This window comes from Bombyx mandarina, chromosome 13, assembly GCF_030267445.1.
Source record: "Bombyx mandarina strain Sakado chromosome 13, ASM3026744v2".
Lineage (NCBI taxonomy): Eukaryota > Metazoa > Arthropoda > Insecta > Lepidoptera > Bombycidae > Bombyx > Bombyx mandarina.
Genome location: NC_143220.1, coordinates 6,917,389 through 6,935,052, shown reverse-complemented (window position 1 = coordinate 6,935,052; position 17,664 = coordinate 6,917,389). Strand labels below are relative to the sequence as shown.

Here is a 17,664-nt window from a genome sequence, read left to right as displayed (position 1 = left end):
AAACGCATTACTGCTTCACGGCAGAAATAGGCAGGGTGGTGGTACCTACCCGTGCGGACTCACAAGAGGTCCTACCACCACTAAAGCTTTAGTGTTGAGTGAACACTATCTTCTGTTTGAAACGTGTAATACCTTCACATCAAAAATCAATCCTTTAGAAGCTGCAAGGGCTTATGAGCTACCAGTAGTTCTTTCACCACAAAAATCAGCGCTGCTGTTTATCGAGCACTAAAATTTTAAATCTATTGTAACATTTAAAAAGTCAGGAAGAATTCAGAAATTTAGAAAGTCAGAAATTTATATTATGTTAGGTTTACTACAAAAAAAAAAAAACAGTAGGCAGTAAAGTTTTTATTTATTTCAAGCGCAAAATTTTGTCCCAATAAAATATTACCACGAAAATTAAACTAAAATTAATCTAATATGCAAATACGAATTTTCCCTGCAGCAAAGCTCTTCAGCTGTTTAATTTGCTCTCATTAGCATTGTTGAGTGCTCAACTAATATTAACTCAAGGCATTCGGAGTGTATCAACACTATTGAGATACGAAATTTAGTGGATCAGCGATGTTAGTCAAATGTTTTAGTAAAGTGGAGCGAATACTGCGTTATGGGTCACGAAAACACACATGAGACATAGACATCAACCCGGCAAAAAGCGCAGCAGTGTTATTTCAAAGGGGAACATCACCGATTATTTCCTCCCGCATTAGGAAGAGAAATATTACACCCCCGATCACCTTCTTCGGCCAACTTATACCCTGGGCCAGGAAGGTCAAGTACCTGGGAGTCATCCTGGATGCATCCATGACATTCCGCCCGCATATAAAAACAGTCCGCGACCGTGCCGCATTTATTCTTGACAGACTCTACCCCAGGATCTGTAAGCGGAGTAAAATGTCCCTTCGGAACAAGGTGACACTTTATAAAACTTTCATAAGGCCCGTCATGACTTATGCAAGTGTGGTGTTTGCTCACGTGGCCCGCACATACATAAACACCCTCCAAATCCTACAATCTCGCTTTTGCAGATTAGCCGTCGGAGCTCCGTGGTTCGTGAGGAACGTTGACCTACACGACGATCTGGGCCTCGAATCAATCCAGAAATAAATCAAGTCAGCGTCGGAACGGTACTTCGATAAGGCTATGCGTCATGATAATCGCCTTATCGTTGCCGCCGCTGACTACTCCCCGAATCCTGATCACGCAGGAGCCAGTCACCGTCGACGCCCTAGACACGTCTTTACGGATCCATCAGATCCAATAACCTTTGCATTAGACGCCTTCTGCTCTAACGCTAGAAGCAGGCTTAGGGACCCCGGTAACCGTACTCATCGAACTCGACAAAGAGTTCGACGTGCAACCTAGCCCATACATCAGCTCACTGAGTTTCTCGCCGGACCTTCTCAGCGGGTCGCGATTCGGATCCGGTAGTAGATTCATTCGCGAAGCAGTTGCTCTTGAGTTGTTAGGTCTCGTTCGGAGGTGCTCGGGCAGCTGTTAGCAAATCCCACCCCTTCCGGCTGAGTCTTTGCTCGCCTACCTGTCCTGGTGAAACTGGAAAGGCCTCCGGGCCACCAGTAATCCTTCAATCATAAAAAAAACATGATACATCAGATATACAGGCCCCGGACAGGAAATATGCTTTAGATATGAGTTCTAAGTTCGTAGTATAGTTACAGCGGCTGTCCCACCCATCAAACGGAAAGGCATTACTGCTTCACGGCAAAAATAAGCGGGATGGTGCTTATATGACTGCCCATATCAAGATTGTATGTCTTCCCATATCAAGACATATAAGACAAGACAAGTTATAGAACTTATATTTCAAGGTGGGTAGCGCATTTACGTTGTAGATGTCTATGGGCTCCAGTAACTACTTAATACCAGGTGGCCTGTGAGCTCGTGCAACCATCAAAGCAATAAAAAAAAAAAATTGGAATTAAGCTCTGGTCTTAACCAAACGATTGACAAAATAAACAAACGACAATTTGTTTGAGGGCTTACAATCGCGCATGTCTCCAAATATAATGATGTATCTAGCGGATGAGGTTTTGCAAGGGACTTCGTGCGTTGACATTCCCAAGATTTTAGGGTTCCATGAACAACTAAAAAAACTTTTTTTTGCGTATAGCTAATACGACGTTTTTTTGACGCTACTTTGGCCACGTTGCCCGCAGAGGTGTAGACAACTTGGAACGTCTGATGGTCACTGGGAAAGTAGAAGGAAAACGTCCTAGAGGCCGGAGCCCCAAACGTTGGTCCGACCAGATCTCCGAGCAAACCAGCGGACCACTTAGCGCTGCACTACACCAGGCAACTGACCGGAACCGATGGAGGCTGACACTAGACAAGCTAAAACGGAGTCATGATCCTCAGCAATGAGGGAGCGATGGAGAAGAAAGAATACGACGTCATGAAAAATGAGCAGATTGCCAACCTTGAGTACCCGTGACTATAAGTTAAGTTTTTATCGCTATCTTAAAAATTAAAATATTAATTTTTCTTACATGACGACGACATGATATGTTAAAGCGCTTGCTTATAGGAACGATAACAGTCAAGTTAAATATAAAGCTGTACAATGAGCAATCCACAGTTAACGCAGACCAAAAGAGCAAACATCCACGGTATTTGTATGTAGCGATGAGATTATACCCTGGCTTGAATCCTGCATATAAATCAATTTTCTTAAGAAATACATAATACAAACGAGATCCACGGTGAAGGGTACATTGTAGCATTTTGTACACTGATGTAATAAAAGTAAACCCGAGGAAGGTATAGATGATGGTGGTAGGCCGTATAGGATAAGATCCGTGCTCACCAATCACCATACTACTACATGCCGATAAAATGAAGTCTTGTTTAAACAAGCGTTTGAAAATATATACTTATGCTTAGTTATATACTTAGGCCGAAAAATGTAACTATGGATCGTAATAGGTTTAGATCATAATTGAAGTAAAAAAAATTATGAGTATTTAAAAAATCTTTTCTACAGAACCACATCTGATATTTTCCATTCGCGTTTAAAACACAAGGCAATTGATTTGTTGATCTCGCTTATTTGTTCAATAAGGGAGGTCCTATAAGTCCAGCTTAGCGGCGCGATTGACAGTCATTTTAATTCAACCCAATAAGAAATTTGCCGAGTTATGCGTAGTTTATATGCAATGAGGAATCTTAAGATGTTTGGTGTTTTATACAAAATATATATACGTTCTTACGGATCCATCAGATTCAATAAATAATCTTTGCATTACTTATAACATTTGCATTTGCGTCTTCAGCTCTCACATTAACAGTGGGCTTAGGGACCCTGGTAACCGTACTCGTCGAACTCGACAAAGAGGTCGACGTGCAACCTAGCACATGCCTCATCTCGCGGGATCTTCTCAGTGGGTCGCGATTCCGATCCGGTGGTAGATTCATTCGCGAAGCAATTTCTCTTGAATTGTTAGGTCTCCTTCGGAGGCGCTCGGGCAGTTGTTAGGAAATCCCACTCCTCCTGGCTGAACCTTTCCTCGCCGACCTATCCTGGTGAAACTGGAAAGGCCTCCGGGCCACCAGTAATCTTTCAATCTTAAAAATAACATATTATTATGATTAATACCCATAGCCACAGCCCACCGAGTTTCTCGCCGGATCTTCTCAGTGGGTCGCATTTCCGATCCTGTGGTAGATTCTGCGAAACACTGCTCTTGATAGGGCCAGTATTAGCAACACTCCCGGCTTGAGCCCCGTGAGCTCACCTACACGTTAAGGCAAAGCTGAAAATATAGCCTCTCAAGGCTCAGCATAGGTAGGAAAAAAAAAGATTAGTATGATTTTATATAATTTGTTACGATTATTCATAAGCAGATCAAAATGAAAACCAAACTTAATAAAATTTAACCTATTATTTTCTACGGTTTTTGCGAGCCGTGGATATAATCAAATTACCACCACCACCTCTGTCCAGGAATTTCGTCCTCACGATGTTTGGCCATCTCCTCCTGTCTTGGGCTACTCTGAGCAATCGTAGATCGTGGAATCAAGGGCGTGCGGCCCTGGTCAGACCCACACACTGAACTGCGTTTTCTCGATCTTTTCCTTCCACTTTGTCAAGAATGACCAGTTTTTCAAGACTGTCTCCGTCTTTCCTGGCAACGTGTCCGAAGTACACTAGGATTCGCTTGAGGCAGAAGCTAGCTATTTCTAGTTACATGTTAATTGAGAATTATCTAAATTATATAAATCAATTCATCAGTTCTTAAAAGAAAAACGTCCTTGAGGAAAAATCACAAAAGTTTTTTTTTTTTTGGTCAAGAGGAAATAGCCGGACTTGCGCCCTCCCCTGGGGATGGAAGGCAGGGCATGTCAGAGTCGAACTGACTAAAACCTCCTGTCGCTCAACAACCCGCGTCCGAACCTCGCATGAGACAGAACCCATGAAAAGGCAAAGGGGGGAAAGTGAAGCGTTTAGTGCGGAGCACATCTCTCCCATCACCCTCCCCCTCGGGACGCCGGACCAGCGGTCGTCGGCGCCACGACCACCAGCCCTCTCGGTCGGCAGGCTATCCGGAACCCGCCTAGATGGCGCCGGTTAGAATGGGTTATCCTACGGAATACCCCGCTGGGTCAGAACCAGCGTGGGTCGGGGATAGTCGGCCTTCCATCACCCGGATGCTCTTGCGTAAAACGCGTGCAGAGCAGCTTGCACGTCGTCTTCTTAGGCCCCCATCGCCGGTCCCCAGACCGACATATGAAAGGGACCCGAAACACTTAGAGGGCCAGGGCTTGGGCGAGATCCGCCTCCCTGGCCCCCGCTCGACGGCGGCGGGCTTGCGCGTCTCTCACGTGCCCCGCCGCCTCCTTCTGCGAGATGGTGCACTCGCAGAAGTCGAGCATCGCCTTCCACGACTCGTCGTCGCCGAGCATCGATGCCACAACACTCGGCAACGACAAGTCGTTTCCTATTTTTGCGACGAGGACACGGCGCCACCCCTCCCATGCGGGGCAGGCGACGAGCGTGTGCTCCGCCGTGTCCAAGTCGCAACCACAATTGTGGCACTCTGTCGTCGGCTCGGCTCCGATCCGGTGCAGGAACTCACTGAAGCAACCATGCCCAGTGAGCACCTGCGTGAGCCGGAAAGTGAGGCGTCCTCTGTCACGATTCACCCAATTCACAAGAACCGGGCGAATCGCCTCGACGGTCCTGCGACCAGCCGAAGGATCGGCCAGCCGTCTGGACCATGACTCCAGCACAAAAGACACTTAGGAAACTTTTTTGAGAGCAATAAAACGATATTCGCGATTTATAAACTGGTATTTTCAATAGATCGGTGTTTTCAAATTTCAAATTCTGAGCCTATAACAATTTGACATCATAACCTATTCGTGATAGTACTGACGATATTATCCACTTAATTTTACCACTATCTGGAAAAGGATCTTAATATACAATAAAAACAAAAGATACAAGAACAGAATTAGCAAAGAATATGACAAACAGACGGGACACGACGTCTGAAAGCATGTGTAAACATTTTGTTATCCCTTATTTACAGAGGGCTTATTCACATTTTCCTTGTTATTCTTTAACATGGATACTTTGGGGGATATTCCAAATCTATAGAGATTGGTAGAATATGTTTATGACGTGTTATTCTTTGTTCGTGCGTAATGGAAGCGTTGTGTGCTCGTTGTCTGAGAGGAGGAATGCGCCGTAAAACATGTATTTTTGGGTTAGTTTTGATGAATCATGATTTACGACCCCAATAGTGAGTTAGCCTATTTATCAATACGATTTTTGTTCTCATGTCTTAAAGGAACCATAATTTACAACGAAGCCTCTAAGTAGTCCATAAAATTTTGGTGGCTTGAGGAATTAAGCTGGCACAAATACCAAAATCTTAGCTATTTTTGCCACGAAGCAGTCATACGTTCTACCATTAATGATGGAATAGCCGCTACACAAAAGCTCATGTGCACAGATATTTATTATGACCTGCTTATTAATTACGAAGCTTTTGGACTGAATTTTCATCTGTATTTAGAATTCTATTTTGTTTTTATCTTAGTACTATAATTTTTGCTTTCATCGGTTACGCTGTTTCGGTCTATATAGTATCTGTATCCATTATTTGTAAGTCATTCACAAAACACAACCAATACAATCAATAGTACATTATCAATTTGATTTGGATGACTCGTTGTTATAATTTATCAATCTTAGCAAGATCATAAAAGGAATGTTCCGCATTGTAAGTTACTGCGGTAGATATTGCGATTCTTGTATAGTCGCTTCGAGCCTGTTCCGACAGTAACGTGTGTAGGCGTTTGTACCGTGGTCAATGCATTGTACACCCAGATCAAATGTTTTAGTAATTAATGAATTGTCACGACATTGTGCCTACTCATTTTCGCCTTCTGAGAGACATTTAGGAGTTTCTTTTTCTCGGACTTAGCATGCAGAAGTATTTAATAATAATAATAAATAAATAAATATTTTACTAACAACACGCCACGTTAGCTGGTCCCGTGATAAGTTCGTAAAGAACTTGTGTTACAGGTACCAGATAACGGATATAAATGTAAGATTTTTATTATACACATACGTATATTTAATATACATCCATAACCCTGGAATAGACATTTATATTTATCATACAAATATCTTCCCTTGGCGGGATTCGAACCCGCGACCCCCTTGTGTCACTTACCACTACACCAGACGGCCGTTTATTAGTTATTATGGTACAAATTTTGCAAGTCATTGCATGCCATTTTTTTTTTTAAATATTCGAGTTGATTATGTCTGGAATAAGAACTTTTATTGCGTAGCAATAAAACGAGATTAAAGATTCAGAACGTTGTGTTCAAGTGTTCAGGTGGTTCGCGTTCTTAGTCTCAGCTTAACCTATAGCCAGTCTGAACTTAAAATATGTAATTATTTATTGAAAGTTTTATCCTTCTGCACAGCTTACTCTTTGTTTCAAACACAAGCGGTAAATCTTTGAGATAATTGGCGCTGCAAATGGTCATGCTGATGCAACATAGTATAATTTACAAAGTCGATCCCGTTCCGGTTTGTATATGTTGTTTATGATTAAATATCTCGTTCAATGTCGTGAATATTTAGTTTTAAATTTGTTGTGATGGTGTGCTATTGAATAATCTGATTCAGCCGAGGAAAATAGCAAATACGAATATTACAAAATGTGTATTAGCTATTTCTGGCACTTACAAATCATCGCTATGTTGTGTGCTGAGGGATATTTCTGTGCACTAGTCCGAGTAAGCAATGTGTTGTATTTTGAAACTCCGAGGAATATGTAACCTTTAATGACACCTACAGCCCAATCATAATAATTCTAATTAGCGTTATGAATTATGTTATGACGTTTTATTTGCTCTTGTAGGCAGACGACCTACCATACCATCCGGCTATGGAATGAGCTCCCCTCCGCGGTGTTTCCCGAGCGTTATGACATCTCCTTCTTCAAACGAGGCTTGTGGAGAGTATTAAGAGGTAGACAGCGGCTTGGCTCTACCCTTAGCATTGCTGAAGTCCATGGGCGACGGTAACCACTCACCATCAAGTGGGCCGTGTGCTCGTCTGCCTACAAGGGCAATAAAAAAAAAGATGTGTGGTGTCGTAATTTGTACGTTATTACAAAGTTAAGTCGTACACTGTGTGCATTACTAATAAAAATCTTACGTTACTGACGTTTTTTCCCGGTTAGAGTACCCCTCCGCGTCGTCCCATAAGGAACTTCGTTCCAAAAATGTAGATGCGACTTTATACTTCTCGTGTCAAATTCAAACAAAAACTCATCAACACCTAAATTCCTGATTGTAGAAAGCTGAAATGATTCCCAGAGATTCTATTGTTGGAGACTAAGAATACGGCTGGATTTTTCTAAGTTCTAAAAGTTATACAGACGATCTTTGCTTTATGATTGTCTTATTATACTTATAGCTATTAGTAGGACATATTATAAGCATATACTAGTAGGTATAGTCTTCTTGCCTATTTCTGTCGCGAAGTAGTCATGTGTTCCGGCTTAACAGACAGTACAATCGCTACTCAATACCGTTGTGGCTTCGACTTTATGTCTTGGGGTTGGTGGCGGAATTCATACTGAGATGTTGGCTACGATAGCCACTTAACATTAAATAAATTGTGAACTTTTTTACTGGTGGTAGGACCTCTTGTGAGTCCGCGGGGGTAGGTACCACCACCCTGCCTATTTCTGCCGTGAACCAGTAATGCGTTTCGGTTTGAAGGGTGGGGCAGCCGTTGTAACTATAATGAGATCTTAGAACTTATATTTCAAGGTGGGTGGAGCATTTACTTTGTAGATGTCCATGGGCTCCAGTAACCACTATACACCAGGTGGGCTGTGAGCTCGTCCACAGACCTAAGCAATAAAAAAATAAAAAAAAAGAACTCGTTTAACAATTTTCATAAAAAAAGGCAAAATGTAATTTAAATATAATATGTCCAGCAATAAAAACCACAGCGAGCTATTTCACAACATGCTTACGGGCACAAAGTCACGCTCTGAATATCTATATATTAATAAGTGAAGCAAAAATTTTCTACCCCTTTTTACGAAAATTGCGCGGACGGAGGAGTATGAAATTTTCCACACTTATAGAGAATATAGAGAAGAAGTGCAGAATGCTAATATTATTTTAAATTTATGCATATCAATAAAGAAAACATTACACACACTACATGTATTTGACACACACACACATAATATACTCTTTGTTTATTGTCAAACTTTTGTTATTGCTTAAAGTCTGTAAGTCCAATTGAGAATAGGTTAATTTTCTTTATCTTTAATATTACGAGTATTTGTCTATAGCGTAGTCTTGGCGGAATCTGTGACTAGAAATGTAAGTCTTTGACAATAGAACCATAATAATATCCAAACTTATAATTTTAATTAATTATAGCCGAATTTCGACTACTGCGGGAACACTAGTATTATTAAATAAACTAAAATGATCGATAAACAACGCACCCTATCTCTACTATCTGCTGTTCTAGGGATGGGACATCAAAGATTTCGCTCGGCTAAGTTTCTAGCTGATGGTGTTTCTATGTAATCTTCACTATTTAGTTCAGCTCACGGCTTCACTATGGCCGTGTCACACGGGATATAAATAAGGCTTACCGTATACTTGCGATTATTCGAGCGTGTGACGCTTAAATGAGCTGTTAGTGATTTAGCTTCCGGTTCCTGTTGAACCTGCTGTTGTTTGCTACAAAGTGATGCGGAAAGCTTAATTAAAATTTCATTTACCGATAAAAAGTTACTTGATAAATGTTGATTATTAAGGATACCGCTCATCTTTTTTTGTTCCTGCCTATTTCTTGGCAGCTTAAGGGGCTATTCCAGCTACGCCCGGACCGGTATGTAAGCTCACGGGCTCAACCTAAAATACTTTGCTACCACTAGTTACAGCAACAGCGGTGCTTCGCAGAATTCGCACTGAGAAGATCCGGCGAGAAAATCAGTGGGTTTTTTATTTATTTTTATTCATTGCTCAGATGGATGGAGCACACGGCCCACCTGATGCTAAGCGGTTACCGGAGCCCATAGACATCTACAACGTAAATGCCGCCATCCACCTTGAGATATAAGTTCTAAGGTCTCCGTATAGTTACAACGGCTGCCCCACCCTTCAAACCGAAACGCAGGTAGGTAGGCAGCGGCTTGGCTCTGCCCCTGGCATTGCTGACGTCCATGAGCGACGGTAACTACTTACCATCAGGTGGGCCGTATGCTCATCTGCCTACAAAGGCAATAAAAAAAAAAAAACGCATTTCTGCTTCAGAAGTTGTTACATAAGATATACCATGTAATGACGCAACTCTTATATTTGTAAGATGATGTTTTTCATTCATCGTCAATATCGTATTTTAATATATTTTGGTTACGTATTTGTAAAAATGATACCTATTAAAAGATTTGGAGCTAAGGATGTTCCCGTCTTTCAGATGTATACGTTTTTTTACGCTTTTTACTTACAAATAGTAAAGTAAATAACCATTAAAAAATGCTCCATGTCTTATTTGTTTATTTAAAAAAGTACTGCCACAGTACAAACATTTAACATTGAAAATAACTTAAACTATTTAATTTATGGCCTGATGCATGTGACAATAATAGCGTACATAACATTTGCAATTCATCGGCTCGAAGATGGAATACAATAACAAAAAAAAAGAATACCTAATGAAAACATACTTTGAAATTCAAATTTAACAAGTAAAACAGTAATAATTTTTTTTTTTAATGCTTAGATGCATGGACGAGCTCACAGCCCACCTGATGTTAAGTGGTTACTGGAGCCCATAGACATCTACAACGTAAATGCGCCACCCACCTCGAGATATAAGTTCTAAGGTCTCAGTATAGTTACAACGGCTACCCCACCCTTCGAACCGAAACGCATTACTGCTTCACGGCGGAAACAGGCGGGGTGGTGGTACCTACCCGCGCGGACTCCCAAGAGGTCCTACCACCAGTAAGTTGAAATAATAATTGTTGAAATATTAATATGAAAATTAATGTCTTAATGAATGAAATCAATATTAGAAAGTTATTTCGAATGGGCCTTTTAAAACGTGGTGTCCTTACAGTCGATTCCCAACGCAGTTTTGTTACTCAAAAGAATCGGTTCCAAAAGTCGGACTTGCTCGAAAAATTTGTAAATCATACGCAAATTTTACAAAATTAAATCAGTACCGATGATAATAAAGATGACTTAAACTAGAAGAAACGAAACGAAATGTATCCGCAAATAAACGGTGAACCTAAAGCGTCATGTCACTAGGGATTTGAATAAGCTCTCCGGTACAACGCGCCGCGAGAAACGGGATATTAACGCGCCAACGAACCGACCCCGCCATGAATCTTTTGCTGATTTCCTGAAAATATATTCAAGAGCTATTGTTCAATTGAATATTTCGATGAAGTTACCGACGCCTGTTTTGCGTTACGATAAGTTTACGTGTTTAGAACGACGCTACATTTGTTGTACAGTTATCAGATTGAGCCGAACCAAAATATGCAAAAAATCATTGATAAACATTGTATAGTTATAGTTTAGAGAGCAAGTTGTAGTAAAAATATATTGTTTTAAGATCCTGTAATAGCTTAAATAATAAATAAAGATTAAATAACGAATTTACCAGTTTTATATGTGTGATTTTATGATATATATATATCTTAGTTTTGAATTTATAGTAATAATGCTAAAAAACTTCATCAACATTTCCGAACGTGTAGTTATTGTTTAGTTATTTTTTTACTGGTGGTAGGATCTCTTGTGAGTCCGCACGAGTAGGGACCATCACCCTGCCTATTTCTGTCGTGAAGCAGTAATGCGTTTCGATCTGAAGGGTGGGGCAGCTGTTGTAACTATACTGAGACCTTAGAACTTATATCTCAAGGTGGGTAGTGCATCTACGTTGTAGATGCCTCTGGGCTCCAGTAACCATTTAATACCAGGTGGGTTGTGAGCTCGTCCATCCATCTGAGACAAAAAAAAATAATATGCAAAAATAAAATTGAGATTGTTAATGGATTGAAGTTTTATAAAAAAACATTTCTATCACGTATTTCTGCCTTATATTTCCCTTTCTACTATCCCGCGTCCCATATTCCGCAGTGTCACAACTCGTGTGTGATCTGGAACCAATATTGCAAGACGCATTGATTCATCGAAGCGAAGCCAACTGACACCTGCTATAAATGAGGTGTCAGTCGGAAGATTAATCTAGAGTCGCAGCGAGATGCACTCTAAACTTGTTTAGAAGAACCCTTCCAAGTGAGCCGTGAAGAAAGGTACTGTCGCAAGCGAAAGTGTTTTAATTAGGTTTATGACAAAAATGTGTTTATTGTTTTAAAGCTTTTTGTTTTTCTTCAAATGCTGTCTTGTATCCAAATTAGGAATATTCAAGGGCTAACTTGATGTAATGATGCGTCTTTCAGAGCATTATTTCCTACTTATCTATTTTATCACGAATATCCATCCAGTGTGAAGCATTTACAGAAAGTAGGATATTATTGTTTCTGTTTTTTTACACAATGCTCTTCATTCTTAATTAGAAAAACTACCTGCTCCAAGGTCAAGCCATGGCAAGTGCATAGCTATTGTCTGCAACCCGCTCGTTCTGACACAGAAAATACAGCTTATGAAAAAAAAATTGGAAAACATATTGACGTTTGGATTTCGAGAAAAACCAGGCCAATTAGTGCCTTTTGTTTTGTCTAATCACTTTGTTTTTTTCATATTAGGTAATGAAACACTACTCACATATAAAAATTGAGTCCATATCTGTACCGCGATTCAAGCTCAATATTAAGTCCAATTCGAAAGAAAGCTATTAACATCAACTGCTGGGATATAATATGGTGTACCATAAATTTTCATAATAACATCTCTGCAGATAACTGTACAAAATGGTCGCATAGGACCGCCAGTGTTTGCAAAAAATATTATAAACGATATCACGGTCGAAAATCTGAATGCCATCAATAAAACTGTATCACGCCCCTTTGTGATGGGGCGCTAGAGGACCTAAGAGATGATTTATCATACACTCTACATCTTGGTCCGACGCAGTGCTTATTGCAAAGGAAACAGTCTGAACTGTTTTTTTTGAATACGAGATCACATAGTCTTGACTTCGCTAAAATAATAAATCTACTACAAGTCTGTGCTCCATTCTAGGGCAGTGTTAGTATTCTTGTTCAGGTTGATGAATAGGTTTCGAGTTTGAGCGACTTATTTTATTACGAATGTGTTTGCTTGAGGCACCACTAACACAAAAATAAAGAAAAAAGCTTAAGGCTGTTGAATGTGAAATGAATAACTTTTAGATAAAAACACTTTTAGATAAAACTGGGAAAACGTGTATATTACCTAAAAACTCAATTCATGATAAAATTATATTCTTAACAAAATTAAATAACTCTACTGTGAATTTAATTACGAATTTGCATCAGTATAAATATTACATGTAGTTTCAGATTTATGAAGAATACATGATAAATAAGCTAAGTTGTAAAAAGCAATGGAGTGGACAAAGTCATTAAATTTATATCAAACTTTTGCTGAATTTTCTCCAGACAGATAGCAAGGATTAGCTTTTTATGACTATATTAAAGTCTTAATGGCCAGTTATATTTCTTCATTTAGTTTTATTATCTACAGTGGTACGAAACCAATTACCTTATCGTCAATGAAACCAAAGTAATCTGACTCATGACAAGTTCTATTCAATCTATTCATTTAATATTTATTGTGAAATGCCGAAGAAAACACATTAATTCCACAACACGTATCAAATGAAATAAGATTTCATCTATTGTTGGTAATAACGCGACCATTGTATGATGATAGATAGCATCTTTCTCTGTCTATTAGTTTGGATTGCATCCAAATATAGATCTTTTGAAGGGCACGTGAGACGAATTGTAATGCTGTCGTTAAAAATGCCTATTGAATCGTACATTGCAAGCTGCAACTGGGATTGAATAGAACATCTTATGGTGAGTGAAAGAGTATGAACTTTGGCAACTGATTCCTAAATAGTCTGAGAGTCAGATCATCGTTTTCTCTCCAGTTAAATTTGTTTCTGGATCAGCCCGGTCCAGCAGAAGCTCCATTCGACTAATGCTATTGAATCCATCTCTCAATCTCTCCGATCACATCACACATCATAATCCCAAGTTTGCTCTGAGCCCGTACGCACCAAACACTCGAACACACGCTATCCATTAACAGTGACAATTAATCTGCCTAATGAATGTTTGCACGGATGTGACCACTCCGTTGGGCCAATGTTTGTCGAACACTCAGCTTCTAATGATACATTGAATTACTTTTAGCTTTCCTATGATGATGCGTTCAAATAATTAAACTATAAGGGGATCGATCATAGTTTGTATTAGGATTTCAATTTAGCTTATATTATTGCGATAGTTTGTATATTCAATTTTCATACTTGCTTCTTTATCACGTGGTACAAATTTTTCAAAATCTAAGAACACAAAGAGTAGAGCTAATTTCATAATATATTATTAAAAAAACGCTGATGTTGTGTGTGTGATCACAACAATTAAAAATACTGAGACGACAAGATGAATTCCCAACTCTAAATATGAACTCCAAATCCACATTTGATTCTAAGAGGTCACGGGTTTAAAACTGGATATGTTCCAAGCATGCCAAAACTCTTTCATTGCCACCATTTCTGCTTGCGATCTCATGTCTCAGAATGGGTGATGGCATTCACGTAGTGGGTTTATGGACCTGGGTAAATACTTAACGATCGATCGATTGTTACTCTAGCTGTTTATCTGTACCACTAAAATTTCATACAAGCAGACAGCTCATAGTCGGTTGGTAATTTACTTTCTGGTATGTGTGACGGCTTTTTTCGAGTTTCTTTTTCTATGTACTAAATGAGTTTACATCTTCAAGATGTTTCTTCATCTTTCAGTAACATCAAATATTCTAATAATACAGACACGAAATAAACAAAGTTACAATTAGTACAACAGTTTAACATAATTCGACCATCCGTAATATATTTTGACATCAAATACGGTGTTATTGAAATGGATATGTCGTGTAACTGAATCCACTAACAGATAAGTTTATATAGCACTAGGAGCGTCTCGCAGCTCCACTCGCGTTTAATTATCAGTTAGTACGATTTCTAAATTAATAAATTTCAATTTTCGATCTGGGATTTCGAGACAAAAAAACTTTTGAAGATCATAAGTTAACGAAGCATTGCTCATATAAACTCTTTGTTTGTGACTTTAGTTTGTCCATTGGTTTTCCCTGAACAAGGGATATAGCAGTAAGACAGGTGGTAGGTTGTGAGAAGTTACAGTCAAAATATATCGTAATCTGGTTTCACTATTGACAATAGAAATATGTACTAATATGATCGTAAGCTATAAATTGTATTTGGATTTTGAAGCAAGTTGTATGACGTTGTTCAAAGTTTATTATGTTTGTAAACTACCAGTCTGGATGGTTTATTAACTACAGAATTGCAAAGTAATCAATTTCCATAAATTCAAAGGCGGTGCATTCACTGCTACAGTGATAAGTTTGACGAAAACTAACAAAAGTCTCGGTTAGAGTTACTGTAGTCTGGACCAGCTATATTTATGACGGACTCTTAAGGCATTGGAAATATTTTTATGGTTATTGCAGTTTTAAATCTAATTTCGATATCTTGAGCTGTTTTCAAATTTTTATCATTCTATGAAACTGTCTGGAGACAGTGTCGTATATGTGAAGCCAACCATCACGAAATTAAGAATTAGTGTTATTTCATGAAGACTTAGCGAAATTTATACGACTATGGGTAATGAGGGTATGAGGCGAAAACCTCTTTTTCGTTATCCTGCGTTTTAAATTTATTTACAATTTATTTACTGGTGATGTTTTGTGAGTCCGCATGGGTAGGTCACCACTCTGCCTATTTCTGCCGTAATGCGTTTCGGTTTGAAAAGCGGGGCAGCTGTTGTACTGTTAAAACTGAGACCTTAGAACTCATATCTCAAGGTGAGTGGTGGCATCTACGTTTTACATGTCTATGGGCTCCAGTAACTAATTAACACCAGGTGGGCCGTGAACTCGTCCTTTCATCTAAGCAATAAAATAAGAAAAACATTTCCAACATTGTAGAATGGCAGAATTTGTGCCTTATATGCCCAAATACGATATACAACTGAGCAGTCATGAGCATGATATAAAAGACAAACGGCCCGCTTACGTTTATTGAAAAAAATATTTTTTCTAGTTTGGTGTTATTGTATCATTAATCTGAACAAGTAAACTCTAACACCAACCCTCGGAATTTAAATGCTAATTTCCCTTTCCTATGTTAACACTATATAGGACCATGTAATTGTGCTATGAATAATCAAATTTCAGTCCTCATAAGGATGGTCTTTGTCAAGCAATTGAAAGGTAATTACTAAATGTCTCTTAATTATTCGATTGAACAAACCCATAATTATCAATTAGCTTGTTAGTAAATTCTTAAGAGTGAGTTTTAACTTATTTCAGGAATGAAATATTCAAATATATTTCTGAGACACAAAATAATGACAGAAGCTTTTCATTCTAGTTTCTCATTATCTTAGTTCGCAGTATTAAAATATTGTATTGTGGTGGTTGTTCTTTTTTCACTATAGGTAGTACTGATTTTTTAAATGATTTTAGTCAGCAGTTCACATTTAAAGAAGCCCCTTAATCTGAAAATGGTTTCGCCACTGTTGATGATAAGATCCGTTGAAAAATCAAATTTTGAATCTGATATTTTGCCTATTTCTATTTTATTCCGATACATCTGATTTTTTTTCATAAATATTGGACACATTTCAAATTTATTTAACAGTTCCAGGTTTTTTATTTTATTGTCAATCGAGACAAGTCGTCTGGGACCATGAAAATCTCACAATATTTTTTATTTTCTTTTTTAGCTATTACGCGTTATAGCATTAAAAACTTCCTTGTCCCATGCTATTGTAATACCGTCTGCCGTTTCTATATTTTGTCGTAACCGCAACTATTTTGCTATATTTTCATGATCACTATCTCTAAAAACATCCAACATGCAAACGTCCAGCCCTTTTCATCAGTATAAACAGACACTTAGAAATCAGAGCCATTCTCTATGAGCCGTATCTTTCGATCAGGCCAGAATGAAGACATACAACCGTATATAATAATAATGACCCCATCTTCGGACATATGGCGTTATTTCATATTAGCTGTTATCCTATAGGAACATTAGGCAGACAAATGGCTTTCATTACAGGCGTTGGCGTTTAACCGGGCTATTGCGCTTTCTGCTTTATTGTGGCCTCGGGTGAACGTTGATTTTTCTATGGAAAATGTATTTAGGTCATATATCGACTGACTTGACTTAATAGCTGTTCTTATTAATCAGCACTGGCAGAAGAACAATTCGCTTATATATAGGTAGCCATCAGCTACCGTAATTTGTATATGTGGTTATGTCCTAGCCGTAATTAGTCGCTGACTCATAGATATAGCCAATATCTGGGTTAATGCCAAGCTATTGCTTACTATTGATGAACGTAGTATCTAGCGCTGTGGGGACTCCGAGAAATTTAAGATACATTATTTAAAATATTGAAGAAGAAAAGTCATTGATTTTATCGCGGAAATATAATAAAAGGTTTCATTGTAGCAAATTTGGGCAAGCTTAAAGAACATAGATAGATTCAAAAAGGATCCAAACTACCTCACCCAGCCAAGCTCTCGGTTACAACAGAATTTGTATTCAACGGAACTACCCACATACATACATCGTATAGCTTCATAACAAGATAGGAACTATGCACACAGACGGACTACCACCACTCGCCGCAAATTGTATTACGAAACGATTCTTTCGAGGACGAGAGCGCTCCTCAAAGTTTCCACAAAGGCCCCTTTTGTTGGCCGCAACAAAATAATGGAAGCCACGTTTAGTTGCGACAACGCTCTTCTAGATTTTTTCATTTAATCTCTTGCAGCGAATCGGATTAAGACGAATGTTTCGGTTCAAGGAAACGGAATGTTTTCGATTTAAATTTATGATATTAAAATTGTAATGGT

The 17,664-nt window shown here is 38.8% G+C and overlaps 1 protein-coding gene across 1 annotated transcript in view; it reads left to right on the top strand.

Moving 5' to 3' along the window:
- Window positions 1–17,664, top strand: part of Ten-m (teneurin transmembrane protein Ten-m) — a 774,430-nt gene that overhangs the window by 39,049 nt on the left and 717,717 nt on the right. The gene's annotated exons all lie outside the window — the stretch shown is intronic.